Source organism: Diabrotica undecimpunctata, chromosome 4, assembly GCF_040954645.1.
Source record: "Diabrotica undecimpunctata isolate CICGRU chromosome 4, icDiaUnde3, whole genome shotgun sequence".
NCBI lineage: Eukaryota > Metazoa > Arthropoda > Insecta > Coleoptera > Chrysomelidae > Diabrotica > Diabrotica undecimpunctata.
This window is the reverse complement of record NC_092806.1, coordinates 142,093,898-142,109,912: the sequence shown is the minus strand read 5'-3', so window position 1 is coordinate 142,109,912 and position 16,015 is coordinate 142,093,898. Positions and strand designations below refer to the sequence as shown.

Below are 16,015 nucleotides of genomic sequence, written 5' to 3'. Positions count from 1 at the left end.
ATCACGTGTATAATAAAGTTAGATAAAATTTAATGTTCTCTAAGTATTTGCAACAAAGTGTATGTATTTAAAATTACCGGCATCTGTAAGTATAAGCATATTTTACTATAATTAATAATAAATTCGGGTCACTGATTATTTCAAAGTAAAATTCAATTAAACACAGATCTATGACGTTAAAAAAATATTTTAGTTGTCATATTTACATTAGTTTATATTTTTATACATTTCTTCTTTCTAAACACAAAAAAATCTTCTTAACCCGTAACTGCTACCGACAAAAAGTTATCTCGCAGCTGCTATTGACGGGTCACTGTGACCCAGTTTTAAAATTCTGAAATAAAGAAAAAACATTAGCTAATACATTTATTTTAAGTCATAAACACTTTTTTATATAACGGTAAACTAATTTAATGTAAAATAAATTCCTATTTACAATTTGGGCATATTTTTAGAGCACATTGTAAACAAATAGGTAATTTGCACACAAAACAGTATGTATTTGTTTTCCGGTCTTTTTTTCCGGGACAAATTGCGCATCTCTTCCTTTTAGATATATTCTGTATTGGCAATGGTGCAGGTGTGTCATCTATATCTACTCCAAGGATATTCGCTGCGAGACATCGAAGTTTCCGGGGTACATTTACGTTGTAAAGTCTTTTCTTCATATGTGGCGTGTACAGTGCAATGCCTAGTTCTTTTAAAAAATTGTAACGGGATATTTCTTTTCCTCGGGAAAACTGATATATTATTCGGCTGTTTACACCAGACACGTTTAAAATACAGTGAAAAATTGCCATAGACCATCGACGGGTTCTTCGAGAAGTGGAATATGTTGCACATTTTTCGTCCAAAGCATCTACACCTGCTTTGGTTTGGTTATAAAACATAATTATTTCGGGTTTCCCAGTGCTCTGATCAACAGTACTGTCGTGATGCATTGATGATATTAAAACAACAGATTTTCCTTTTTTGGGACATATGATACCAGAGTATTGTCTGATGTAAATCCGAACTCTGAAGAACTAGCAGGTCTCTTTCTGTCGGCAATAAATTCTGGAGGAATCATTCTTTTATTTTTCTTCACTATACCTACATATGTAATTCCTCGTTTTCTTAACTCGTTGGTTAATTCCATTGATGTGTACCAGTTATCTCCAGTGATATTACGGTTGGAATTTTCAATACATTTTATCATTCGAAGAACAACCTCAGTTGGATGTGAAAATAGCGATTTTTGTTTCTGTTGGAGAATTTTTCCTGTATAGACCTCCGCGTTATACATGTAGTGTGTTTGGGAATCGGCTAAGATCTGCACTTTTATACCATATTTCGCAGGTTTATTAAGATTCGACAATCATCTTACAAGGTCTGAAAGGGTGAAAACTAATAAATTGGCAGCTATATCCAACCTATTTGAAACTTTTGTAAAAAACTCCCAACAGAACTATGTTCCAGGTCCTCACGTAACAGTAGATGAAATGCTGGTACCATTCAGGGGAAGGTGTGCATTTAGAATGTACATACTTAAACAGCTTAGCAAAAATAAGAATCATGCAAGTGACATCGAACATCTAAACAAATCGCTCCCTGTACCATCTGTTGCCCATAATAATTTTAAATCCTTATGGTTAGACTTAAATATACCTTGCATAAATAAAAGTCCAATAAAAGCTTCTATCTCAATTTTATCTGTTCTTTCAATGAAAGTTGGGGCAAATTTTGAGAGAGAGTTTTTATGTCGTTTGAATGTAGCGTAATTTGAAGATACTAAGTCAATTCTTGTGTTGGTATGTTCAACAATAATTTCCAACATGTCATCAGTTATTAATAATTTCCAGGCTTCTTTAGGACACAGTGGTGGATTCTGACGGGTAGAACCTTTCAGTCCTGGTAAAACTTTTATAATGTTATGAGATTTTACTTTGGACCTTTTTGACGATTGTTTTGCCCATTTTGTAGAATCTTTTCCATACCAAGCTAATTTTGAAATGTTCAAAGTAGCTGTTTTGTTACTTGAAGCGTTATTCGTGGCATCATCTCTGTCTAAGGTGTTTTCATGCAATAGTTCAACCTCAAATTCACTATCAGAGTCGTGTTCACTGTAAATTTCATTGTCTATTTCATCGCTGTCACTTTCACCTGAATAGTTAAATAATTTGTGTGCAGCTTGCTCCTTATTTTCTACTTCTTGGAGAGTATCTGTCGTTTCATCGGCATCTTCCAAATCTTTCCAAAACTCTTCACTGTTTAGAATGTCTTCCATCTCAGACAAAGTTAAATGCTTACTTGAAGAAGCCATTTTATCTAAAACAAAAAATGTGTATAAAGCAAATGATATAAATATTTAAATTATTCAAGCCGTTAACATAATAAAATATATATATATATATATATATATATATATATATATATATATAATAATAATAAAAATAGGTACATACCTTTATAACCAAAAAATATTATGTTACTTAAATACTATAGACGGGTCACCGTGACCCAACTACGTAATTATTTCGAATTTGACACGATCAACAAAACTGCTCACTTTGCCTTTTTATAAAATACTAACTGGCCAGAGAATAGGTGGACAGACAGCTCCCCCACTATCAAACTTAAATAGGTAGGGCGGTTTAAAACTATTGATGGGTCACGCTGACCCTGTCGGTAGCAGTTACGGGTTAAAATCTTCCTTGTTATCTTCGATATTATGGTATTAAGTTTGTGTATGTTTGGGAATTATTGGCTTAGGAGTCAACGTCCATTCGCCATCTTTCCTTTATTGGATTATGTTTTTATTTTTTACGCGGAAGCTCTGAAAGAGTGCGTCTTGGTTACATCTTTTCGTTGGATAGGTAGGTATACAAGCATATTCCTTATTTTATTTTACAGATGCATGCATTTTAAGTGGCATAATTAGTTGTTTTCTTTTTTTCATTTCTATTATTTCATTTTTCATACTTTGAACTGTTTTTTTGGTTATTGTCTTAATCTTCCTTTTTATTTATATGTTTTACTTTCTTATCCTTTCATAAGTCATCATTTCTTTAATATAATTTTGGGGAACAGCCTGTAATACAATTAACACACTTACGGTTGATCGGAATATATAAACGAGACAGGTGGACCTTGGGTAGACTTGGGACTTTAAATATAAGAAAAAAAACTTATGATTTAGGGCCGATTGTTCGAACGCTAATCAAAACTTGATTGTAATCAAATATTTAATTAAAATCAAATACGTCACATTTTGAGGTTATGTTGACTGATTTATTTTATTCAATTTTATTATTTTGCTTTTTAATTTAAAATAAACCATAATTAAACTCTTTGTGATGTTAATTTCATGTTTTTATTTACAAATCAATATTAATAATAAGCAACTTCTAATAATTTTGACAGCTGCTGTGACGTTATTGATTGTAATTAAATATTTGATCACAATCAAGTTTTGATTAGCGTTCGAACAATCGGCCCTTAAACTAGTACGTAGAATATGCATTGCATAAAATTTGATACGTAATATAATATTTGGATCTTAATAATTGGATAAGGTTATATGGTTTGGTGATTTTGGATATTTTCAATTTTGAATTTTTTAACTGAATAATTTTACTATCAAAAAAAAACAAGACCACAATATAGTTTTCACCAAGGAATGTAATCCAGGTTTTGGGTTAGTCGATTATGATAAATATATGAGGAAAAGGTTAAAAAGGAAATAACCTTGTTAAAAATGGTTGTGCTCCTGGTCCTGAATGAATATCTACTGAGCTCTTTAAAAATGGATCCACAAAGGATTAATAAATTAATCTCCGGACCAGTTTTTTAAAAAGGCACTTGAGGGACAGCGACATGGAATCAAAATCAACGAGGAATTGCCTAATGTAATTAGATACACGAAGAATATAAATTACGGAAAATACAATATAGTAATTCTGTCAAAGAATATTGGAAAAAATTGAGAAAAAATAGTAGTTTAGGCGCAGAATTGCATTAAATATAAAGGTTTTTAGTTTTATGCACTTATCCGAGACTTCTTTTAGAATCGTGCAAAAGATTCGGTTAAATCCAGGGGCTTTTTTGATGTTGACTTAATTTATTGTTTGTTTTACTTGGTTGACTGTAAATTTCGTGTGGGGCAGTTCCATTTGAAACGGTGCTTTTTCGTTGTCGTTCCTAGCACAGGTGTTTGCCTCATCTTTGATTGGTGGGTTCTGCTGTTGTGGCAGTTTGAGTTTTTTCGTGGCTTTCCAGAGTGAGTAATCCATGGATTGAAGAAGATTAAGTATAAGAAGAAAACGATGTAAAATTCAGATTTAAATGTTTTTAGTGTGTGTTTTATCAACTTTATTTCATTGTCGATTAGTCACTTCGCTTCTCAAATAAGTCTTTTCCATATCAAATGAATTATTTTTAATTTTTGTTTTACTTTTCATAGATAATTACTTAAAGGTAACTTTTTAAAATTGTTATAGATATTTCTTAGAGGACATCTGAAATCAGTAGGAGAGAAATGGCAGAAAAATAATTTTGTAATTATTAAAGGACTAGTTTAATGAAGTTAAAGAAAAATGTATGGAACACAAAAAGTAAGTAATTTGTTTTTAGTAGTGTACCTTGTACCTTTTAATATCAATCAGTCTTCCCATACAACTATTTGTACCAATACACATAAAATCAAAAAAAGGAATCTAAGTACCTTCTATTAAATCTATTCTACTCGTTTCTTTTCTGTCTGTTCTAAGGTTTTTGACAGTTTTCCGTGATTCTCTTGATCTTGTTGACGCTCTATATTTATTGAGCTTTTCGCATTTACTTTCCTATTCGGTATTTTACTTCCGTTTAATCTTGCATATAGAGGTGCTGCTCCATTTATTAGATACCATAAAAATTTCAGTTTTGTGATTTCAATCGCACTGAAAGTGTGTTCGCTTTGATACTAAGGTGTTGAATGGGTTGCATAACTATTGGGTACACAGTTACGTAGAAATTGGTAGAAATTTTTCTTAGAATTGTCAAAAATTTACAAATGACAGAAGAATGTGCTTAAAGTGTGGAGTAACTAATTGTTTTACATTTTGAGTTTTTTTACTTAAAACATAGATTTGTGGTCAATTTATTTAAAATTTGCACTAGTAAATATTGACATTATTACACAATAGTGTTACTAAATTCACTTAATTGTTAATCATAAAACAAGACGATGAATCTTGGATTGGAATTTTTAGATGGGTAAATGTAAAGATCTTTTTGTTAAGAAAATATCGTCCGTTACTGCTCTATTATAGAATACAGCACTTAGTCATAGAGAGATAGCACGAAAATGTGGTGTATCCCCTTCGTCAGTTAGAAGATTGAGTCAAAAACTCAAAGAAAAGCGACCTGTGTTGACATAGTTACCCCCAGGGCGCAACGAATTTTAAAAAATTTAGCTGTAACACACACAAGGGCCACCCATAGAGATTTCTTAAATAAGCTGAAAGAAGCAGGATACTCAGTATCGCTGGCCACCGTACGCCGAAATTTGTATGGCATGGGCTTCACATGTCGCAGGCCTGTTAAGAAGTCAAAAATAACACCAAAAATGCTTAAAAAAATGCTTAGATTGGACCAAAATCCATAAAGACTGATCTATTGACGATTGGCGTAAGGTAAATTATTACAAAACATTTTATTTTCGCACTTTATAATTGTTATTCACATTCACAGGTTTGCTTCAGCAATGAAGCCACATTTCAAATTATGGATGACAAGGCCCAGTTTGTCCGAAGACGTCCAGGGGAAAAATATGAAAAGGGGTGTGTAATTAATAGAATTAAATATCCCACCTTAGTTATGATGTGGTTGGTGATTAATGGCAAATGTATGGGACGTTTATATATTGTGTCGCGACAAGACCAATATAAAAGGGTTTTGCAGACAAGATTGGATCGACAAGTGAACGAATGGTTTGGTAACAACCATAAGATATTTATGCATAATAGAGCACCTTGCCATACGGCTAAAAGTAATAAAACAATTTTGTTAGAACAAGAAATTCTGCTCTTACCATGGCCCGGCAACTCACCAGACATGAACCCCATTGAAAATATCTGGGAGTGCCTAAAAAGAGAGTTAGCCAAGAAAATATTTACCAACAAGGTTTAGTTGATAGAAAGAATCATTTTTCATTGGAATCACACCGAAAATTTAAAACAAATCGCAGGAAAATCCATAAACAGCATGCCTAGGAGAGTGGCAGCACTACTTAAAATCAAGGGTGGCTTAACAGAATATTAATGTTATAGTAAAATATTGTAATAATTTACGTTGTTTTTGTTCAATAAATATGCAAAAAGGTTACTATAGTCCGTCTAGAAAGTATCCGGAAAAAAGAAAACAGAATTATAATTTTACGGTATTTATTTCTATCACTTGAAATATAAAATTTCAACAAATATATCGTCTCATTTACTTATACAACCTCCATTTAAATTTAAACTCTTTATTAAACATCCAGGTACACCCGAAACTAGGTCAAGGCCATAATTTTCGGTAATGGTGTTCTTCGCCTGTAAAACTGACCGAATCAAACCTTTTATCTCATGGCGCTGCTCGTTCCACTTCAATCTTCACCAGTCTCCATATGTTTTCAATGGGGCTAAGTCTGGAGATACTGCTGGCTACGGGATTGTTGCCAATTCGTGTTCTTGCACCCAAGCTTGAGTATTAGCAGAAGTATGGCATCTTGCATTATCTTGCAGAAAACGCCACCCTTCTGGATATAAAACTTGAGCCGTTTTAAGAAGAAAACCATTTAGAATGCCACAATATTTCGCACTATCAACAATACCAATACCTATACAGAGAGGTGTAGCACCACGTTGAGATATTACTCCCCAAACCATTATTTTAGTGGGAAATTTGGAAATTTGAACAGTAACATTTTCTCTTGATAGGACTTTTAGATGATTTGCACCAAGTTGGAAACAACTTTCATCAGATATGAAGACATTATTAAAATTATCTTCTCGAATACGTTGACAAAAATCTATTCTTCGTTGCCTTTGCAGAGGTGTCATTGTAGGGATTTTTTTTTTTGAATCCTTAATTATGTAGCCTTGCTTTTTCAGTGACATGCAAACAGTTTCTGGGCACACTTTTATTCTTCGTTGATTTCCAAATCTGTTCGCTAATTTTCGAAATCCTAGGCGCGGATTTTGTCGTCCTAACGCCACTGAAGCATTTAAATTGTTTCCGCGAATCTTACGCGGTCTACACGAAACTGGTCTGTGTCTCATATCTATGCCATTTTTTATCCTGTTTATTGTCTCATTCACTGCACTTTTTTCTAATTCAGTCAATTGCACTAATTTTTTAATGTTTAGGACACCCTTTCTATGCAAATATTCCACCACTTTTCTTTTTTCTACTTGCGACATTATTTCAGAAATTTCACAAAGTCTGTTTACAAACAACAATATTGGACAGATGGTGTTGTCATGCGATTTTGTCCATAACCTATTATCGGCACAACCTACTTGATGCATTTCTTTTGTCTTAAAATGTTACAAAAAGGAAATCTATTAAAATTAGGAAAAATATAAAATTCCGGATACTTTCTAGACGGACTATACTATCATTTGTTTTATGTTTTTACTTATAGCTAACATAGTTATAATTATAATTGATTATAAAACACAGAAAACTAGAATTTGCTAAGTGAGTCTAATAAATTGAGCAGGGATTGTATAAGGTTATCATCTAATTAGACTTTTAGTTCTTTTCCAAAGTTTTCCATCTCTACAATTTCGTTTTGAATCCAGATTTTCCTTATCTTATTAATGTTTTGCGTGGAATTTGCCAACAATTGTGGCCAATTAGGTCGTAGCAGTATGCATTTTAATATGTTTAACAATACATTTTAGTTAGGAATAAAATTTTAGAAATTGATATATTGTCTAATAAACATAATAAAATCTTTTGTAAAAAGTTTAAATATAAATTTCTCATTTTTATACATACCTTTATTATAAGATTTTCTTTATGCTGCTCAAAAATACATTTCCTTTTCCAGAAAATTATAATTCGCCTTTTATTCTGGAAGACGCTATTAAACGTCTGTTCCGCAGAAATCGTAAAAAGATCGCCTCTTGAACTTGGCTTTGTGACGTTTCCTGAAGTTGAGAAGTCGAGATTTGTTTTATTTAATATGACTAAAGTAGAGGAAGTAAAGTCGCCAGAAAAAGAATTTCACGGTCTATCCACAAAATCGCCGATTATCACTCACAGCACTGAATGGATACAGGGTATGTACATGAATATACAGCCGAATTTTTGTTCAGTGTGAAGCCAAAGATTTTAATAAATTTAGTATCTAGCAATGTAAATATTTAACTAATTTGTTGCATGTGATTCTCTTACTTCCATTAATAATTAGTTGATTTTGCATAATGTTAATACTTATGTACTCTCATGATTAGAATGGCATTAAGGCAGGATATGGCTTTTTTCGCTGTTGTCATTTTGATTTCTATATATTTTTTTGTTATCCGTTCAGGTTGTGTCAAAATTTCGTCTGTATACAGGGTGATCCTTAAGTAATTGTACAAAAAGAAACAGTAGATTCTACACTTTAAAATATTACGATTTACGCCAAATTGCCTTAATAAAATGTTGATATTAAGAAAGATACAGGGTGTTAAAGTGCAAATTTAAAATTTTATTTTTCGCTATAACTTTCATGTTTGTAAACATTTATGTATAAAAATTTACAACTGAGTACTTTTAAATATAAGAAATTATAATTTGATGCACACTTTGATGTAACTTATAGAGGGCGCCACATACGCCACATATGTGCCATAAATTTGCATTTAACTTTTTTGCTCCTGAAGTTACCTATATTTGGGATAAAAAATATTAAAGATACATTATTTTAACAAAAAAAGGTATACCTGTTAATAACTTCAAAACTCAACAGTTTTCGAGATAATCGCATTTTACAAATCAGCTGCATAATTCTGATTTAAAGCAATTACTCCAGGCAACGAAGGAAAAATAGACAAAAACATTATTACTTCTGAATTTTGGTATAAAATATCTTAAACTAAAGTTAATAATTAACGTAATATTAAATAAAATAAATATATCAGCAGGATAATTAATAATAGGTTTTGACAAAATAAAAGAATAATAAAATTTTACATCAAACATTTTACGTTTTATGTTAAATTAAAGTCATAATCAAAACATTTTGTTTACAAACCAAATTAAGAAATAGTTAAACTAAATTACATAACTTTTTGTCAAAGTAAGTGTTTGATATGTCCACCATTTTATTTAATTCATTTGTCGATATATTCCATAAAAGATCCTCTCATATTAAATAGCATCATTGGTTCTAAAGAAACTGCTGCAGTATTTAGTTCTTCCCATAGTTGGCTGCGAATATTTATGGGATTCTTATAGACACGTTGTTTTAATGCGCCCCATACACCCAAATCAAGCGGATTAAATTCTGCGCTACTTTGTGGCTATAATGTATAATGTATGAATATATGCTTTTGGATACATATCCAAATCTATATACACACGGAATAACCTATCGATGACATTACTTATTTATATAATTATGTTACAACTTACGAGTAACTATAATTACATCTCGAACAAATGGACTATTATTATTTACTAACGAACTAATATTATGCTAAACTAAATTGCCCGTGTGTTTACTATATTTATAAAAATATCGGTTATTAGGCCAGCGATGATGTTTTTGACTCTTTAAGGCTAGATTTGTAGCAAAAGTATTATGAAACAAGACACATATGTGTTTATTCAATACCTGTGCTCTAGTTTCTATTGTTTGTCCTAATAAAAATGGGTAAACAATTTACGAAATGAATACTAAATATTCTTTTCGGATTTTTTATGAATTAAATAATTATATCAATATCTCACATTGCCAAGGAATATCACCACCACGACCAATCCAACGTTCATAAAAGTTGTATTTAGGTATGTTCTAACTGCCTTCTCTCTAGAATGTGGTGGTGTACCATTTTCCATAAACCACATATTTTGGGTTTTCAGCATTTTACAGTAGAGAAAAACTAATACAACGTCAGTATAGAAACTTGAGAACCGATAGAAAAGGGAAATTGTAAACATGATGACGGCCAACGTCTGAATACGGACACGGCATCTAAAGAAGAAGATGTATAACAAAGCATTTTGTGATGTTACATTATTATCTTTAAGTTGTTTTAATAAGAATAAACTATAAATTATGCTTATCTAGAGGTATTCAGTGCTTTACCGCACAAATATCAAACTAAGAATTATTATGCAGCTTACTTATAAAATGCGATTATAGCGAAAACGGTTGAATTTTGAGGTTACTAACAAGTATACCTTTTCTTTGTAAAAATAATGTATCTTTAATATTTTTTAACACAAATAGAGCTATCTCAAAGAACAAAAAAGTTAAGGGCAAATTTATGCCACACATGTGGCATATGTGGCGCGCTCTATCAGTTAATTAAAGTATGTATAAAATTTTAATTTATCCTACTCAAAAGCATCCAATCGTAAATTTTTGTCCAAAAATATTTACAAACGTAAAAGTTGTAGTGAAAAATTAAATTTTAAATTTCCGCTTTAACACCCTGTATCTTTCTTAATATCAACATTCTATCAGAGCAAGTTGGCTTAAATCGTAATATTTTAAAGTGTAGAATCTACGGTTTCTGTTTGTACAATTACTTAAGGACCACCCTGTATATAAATCTCAAAGGCATCTATTCTTTTTTGACCATCTATCCATTAGACCTTCTAAAATTATATTTGTATGTTTTAATAAAATAAACAGAAACGCAGGTTATGGTTACTTTATATTCACTGAGTCACAGCGTAGACGAATGTCTACGTTTTAACAAGTCCGAGATATCAATAAAAATTACTCAAAATCTATTTTTTTACTTCACCACAAAAACAGATTAGTTTTGTCTCAAAAATGAAGCACTACCGTTGTACCGTTCGTTGGTTTCGTAGTTCCGATAAAGCTTGCCTTTCTGATACCCGCCTAGCGTTAGTGTGCTTCGTTTCGAGCGTCAACTTACCTCCAGCCTGATTCGATTCGAGGACACTGCCAGGCGGGGAGTTTGACTGAGGCGATACATCTGTCAAAGAATAACGCAGATGTCCTAAGGCCAGCTCAGTGAGGACAGAAACCTCGCGTAGAACTAAAGAGCAAAAGCTGGCTTGATCCTGATGTTCAGTATGTATATGGACTATGAGAGCACAGCCTAGTGATCCTTTTAGCTTAAAGAGTTTTCAGCAAAAGGTGTCAGAAAAGTTACCAAAGGGATAACTGTCATAGCGACGTCGCTTTTTGATCCTTCAATGTCGGCTCTTCCTACCATTGTGAAGCAGAATTTGTCAAGCGTTGGCTTGTTCACCCATAGACAGGGAACGTGAGCTGAGTTTAGACAATCGTGAGACAGGTTACGTTTACATTACTGATGACGTTATCCTGCTCAGTACGGAAGGAACCGCAGGTTCGGACATTTGGTTACTTACTCGACCGGGTAATGGTGCGAAGCTACCATCCGTGGGATTATGCGTCAACGCCTCTAAGGCCGTATCTTTCTAGTCAAAGATGACAACGATATTTCTTGGTGTTCCGAGAGTCGAAAGGCTCAAAACAATGTGACTACGCTATGATTGTCGCACGAGCCCTTATTTCCGTTGAGATTATCGGTTTACGATGGGATCGATTCTTGCCAGTAGACCAGATCTTTAGACGGACGAACATGAGTGTTATAATCTTTTCGATATTGGAACTAGGAATTGTCTATAGAGGACTTACGTAAGTAGCAGGGTGTTGTACCTGGTAGAGCAGTTTCCACGCTGCGATTTATGGAGACTCAGCCCTCAACTTGGGGATTCGTTTTGTTGGTTAGACGGGACCCCTGATATCAAAATAGGTCTATGTTTTTTGCTTCAATTACAAATTTTATATAATTTTACTACTATCGGTAAAGGGTAGCACGTATTTTATAAATAACCTGTAGAATGTAAACAACTAACAGTGACAGTCAAAACTGGTGTTATTTTTCTAGTTTCTAACTATATAAAAACTAATTTGGGAGTTGATGTAAACGTTAAGGCATGTTTGTGGTAATTCATTAATTATGGAACATCCTGTATGTTGAAATGAAAAGTTTTAAAAGGATTGCTGAATTTTCAAACTTATACAATTTTAACAACAAAATAGGTTAGGAACGATGAAATCGATGTTTAAATTAAAATTTAATGGAATTTTAAAAAATAAGGTCAAGTAGCTATACAAAATATTTTCCTCCCCTATTGGAAGCACATTTTACGGAATTCATGTTGTTATATTCAAAAAGATCTGGATTCTCTTCCAAAGGCCGGAAATATAATTTTGTTTTTCAACGGTTTTCTGATACATAATAACTTGTAAACTCGGCATAAATTGGTATGAAGTTTAAAAACGTTTATATGCAAGAATTTTTTTTTTTTTTTGATTTTACAAAAAAGTTGCATGAACCCTCACAGTTATTAGCGATATACATCTTCTTTTTTTAGCCTATTTACTCTAGCTATAATTATTTTATTGACTGATGCTTTTAATATATACTGATGACCAAAAAAAATGCAACCTAGAGAACGACAAAGATTTTTTTAGAAATATATTTATGGAAGTATACATTATAATATTCTTAGTATTTGAAAACATTATAAACAAATTTGCAATGTCATTTTCGTCAAAAAATCAATAATGAATGTCTCCTCCTTGATTTTCTATACACAATTATTCTATGGGGCATTTATTGAATTAAGTGGTTTATATCGCGGAATACTGGTCCAGATTCTTCTTATAATATGACACAGGTCTTCTAAGTTTGCTGGAGGACGTGGCAATAGATTTAGGTTTCGACCTAACATATCCCACACATGTTCGATGGGTGATAAATCAGCTGATATTAATGGCCACTTTAAAGTGTCTATACCAGATTCTTGTATGAACTCCATGGTTTCACAGGCAGTATGAGGTCTTGCTTTATCCTGTTGAAAGATCGCATTTGGAATGGTTTGTAGGTAGGAATGTAAAACCGTTTGAAGAATTTTTTGTATATATCGTAGAGCTGTAAGAGTGCTGTTAATAAGAACTAGAGGTGAACTGCTTCCCAAACATATAGCACCCTATACCATAAGGCTTGGTTGTCTTGCTATATGACGTTCAAGAGCCAAGTCTATACACAACACCTATATTTATCACTGAAGCAGACAAAATTCCATTGGACATTCCAGTTTTGCCAAGCACTGCCCCATTATTCCGTAAATATTTCCTCTAAACTTAGATTAAATAATAGACGTGAAGTATACATCCTTCTATTTATTATTATATTTATCTGGGTCAAACTATAAAACGTAACAAATAAAACCAAACGGCAGAGATAAAAAGACGAGTTAGACTGGCATGGGCGGCATTTGGCAAACTAAGCTACATTCTTAAAAACAAAAGATATCCACAGCATCTTAAGACCAAAGTATACAATCAATGCGTACTCCCTGTTCTCACTTATGGTTCCCAAACGTGGACATTTACAAAAGCAAACATGGACAAAATCATAAAAACCCAAAGAGCAATGGAAAGACAAATGTTGCACATAAGACTAATGGATAAAAAGAGAAACGAGTGGATAAGAGAGAAAACAAAAGTGAGGGATGTTAGACAAGAAGTTGCAAAATTGAAATGCAGATTTGCCGGACACAATATAAGTCAAAAAGAAGATCGATGGAACAAAATTCTTATAAGTTGAAGACCGTGGGAATATAAACGAAGCAGAGGAAGGCCCCAAATGAGATGGTCAGATGATATCAAGAAGCAAGTGGGCTCTAGGTGGATGACTATAGCGACAGACAGAGAAGAACGGAAAAGGATTGGGGAGGCCTATGTCCAAAGGTGGACCAAAGAAGGCTAATTAGATAGATAGATTATTGGACTTATTAGCCATATTCTCTGCAATTTTTCGCTCCCATTTCTTTGGTCTTCTTCTTCTTCCTATGCCGTCCCCATTAACGGAGGTTGGCGACCACATTTTTAAAAGCTTCTCTGTCTTTTGCAACGTGGAATAATTCGTCTACAGTCATGTTTGTCCAGTCTCGAATATTTCGCAGCCATGACTTCCTCTTTCTACCTATTCCCTTTTTGCCATCGACTCTACCCTGCATGATGACCTGCAGAAGACTATATTTATCATTTCTTAGTATGTGTCCAAGGTATGCAGTCTTGCATACCTTGGACACATACTAAGGACACAGTCTTCTTTGGTAATGTAATAAATTCTAGCCAATCTTTTAAAATAATCCTTTTGTCATAGATATTATTGAAGGTTTTACATAGTATTATGAATTCATCATCAAGAAGTTTAAAAAATTTAGGCTGTATTCCGTCTGGTCCTGGTGCTTTCCTATTTTTTTTTTTGTGAAATTATAAAGTTAATATGAGCGAGAGTTTGATAGACGGCGTATAGTTAGTTCACCAGTGTGTATACTGCTTAAAGTTGGCATTTATACAAAAGTGTAATGTTTGTAGTAAAGTGTGTTTAGCAGTAAATGGTTGACTTCAATTAGTATCGACTATAAACATCCTGGGTTAACTGATAATAGTATAAAACGCCCGGTGTCAGGTAACAATGGTTTACCTGAGGTACAAAGTCTTAACAATGGGCCAAGTCAGATAAATTTAATAATATTTATGACCGCACTAATTGATGTCAACCATTTTCTGCTAAACAAACTTTAACTACAGCTGTCCCAACTCAATCGTTGTTTTGAAGAAGTCTGTGCATATGTGGTAGAAGTTAAAAAATTTAGTACGTTTGTGGTAAAAGTATTTTTATTGGGGAGTAAGGAGTATCGTATTTTCCAAAATAATTAAGATTGAGTGGAACGATTATTGTCCGCTAAAAACATCTTCTAATGAATCGGAAATATGTATTTAATATCGACATTTGTAAGGTCGTAAGAGTTTGCCTAATGTTTTCATAGAATAATAGTTTCAGGTTTCTATTCTCAGTATATACTTAAAACGATCTGAGTTTTTAAGAAACTATGTATAATAGAAGCCGAGTACGACCACCGACTAGATGGGTCGACGACTTAAAAATGATGATAAAGTTTTTTAAGTGATCAGTAAATATATTTCTTTGCGGTGCCTTTATTTTGCCATTCCATGGACTTGGAAGCGTGTGCGTGAATAACTTTGGTGAAAAAGTGTTCCCCTGCCGAGCACCTGTTCTGATCGATATTTTGTTGGTAGGGCAGTACAGGTTTAAAATTATTGTATCATTTATAAAAATACTACGCATAAGAATAAAACTAATAGTAGAGTAGATATAAAAGGTTTTAGTTTTAGTTTCTTTATATATTCTTACTTCACATGTCCTTAAAATTTTATTTTTAGGTTATATTAAAAACCATGCTTTTATACCAGCCCATATTCACCATATATTTATACCCTTCGTGATATCGGTGAAACACCATGCATCCTATAATGAACACATTTATCCAGAGATCATAGGAGGATATGGAATAGGTCAACAATCCGGTGGGCAAGGAGCTGGACATGGCTTTCAAATATTATTTCATTGAAATTTCTATAGAATATAGAGAATTATTGGACTTATTGTATTTTCCTCCTTTTTTGTTTCCCTAAAAACACCTCTAGGATCTTATGACTAGAATATATAAAAAATTAAAAATGGAATTGACAGAAATTAAGTAATTATTAAATATAAAGCATAACTGTACCAGAATAATTTCGATAAATTGAAATAGAGTAAAAAAGTACATTATTACTAAAACAGTGCAAATACATTTCAAAGAAAAGCAACTTTTTAAAATTAATTTTAAGTCGGATGCTGCCATCTACCGGTTAAAAGCCAAATCATACACTAATAGAGAAATTCAAATCTTGCAGAAATATTTGGATTAG

At 32.7% G+C, this 16,015-nt stretch overlaps 1 long non-coding RNA gene across 1 annotated transcript; it reads left to right on the top strand.

The window, feature by feature from the left end:
* LOC140438467 (uncharacterized) lies at positions 1–15,702 on the top strand. The gene is made up of 4 exons (XR_011950541.1): positions 1–85; positions 4,479–4,592; positions 8,060–8,291; positions 15,485–15,702. It is a non-coding gene; the product is annotated as an uncharacterized lncRNA (long non-coding RNA).
* Positions 15,703–16,015: the final 313 nt, after the last annotated feature.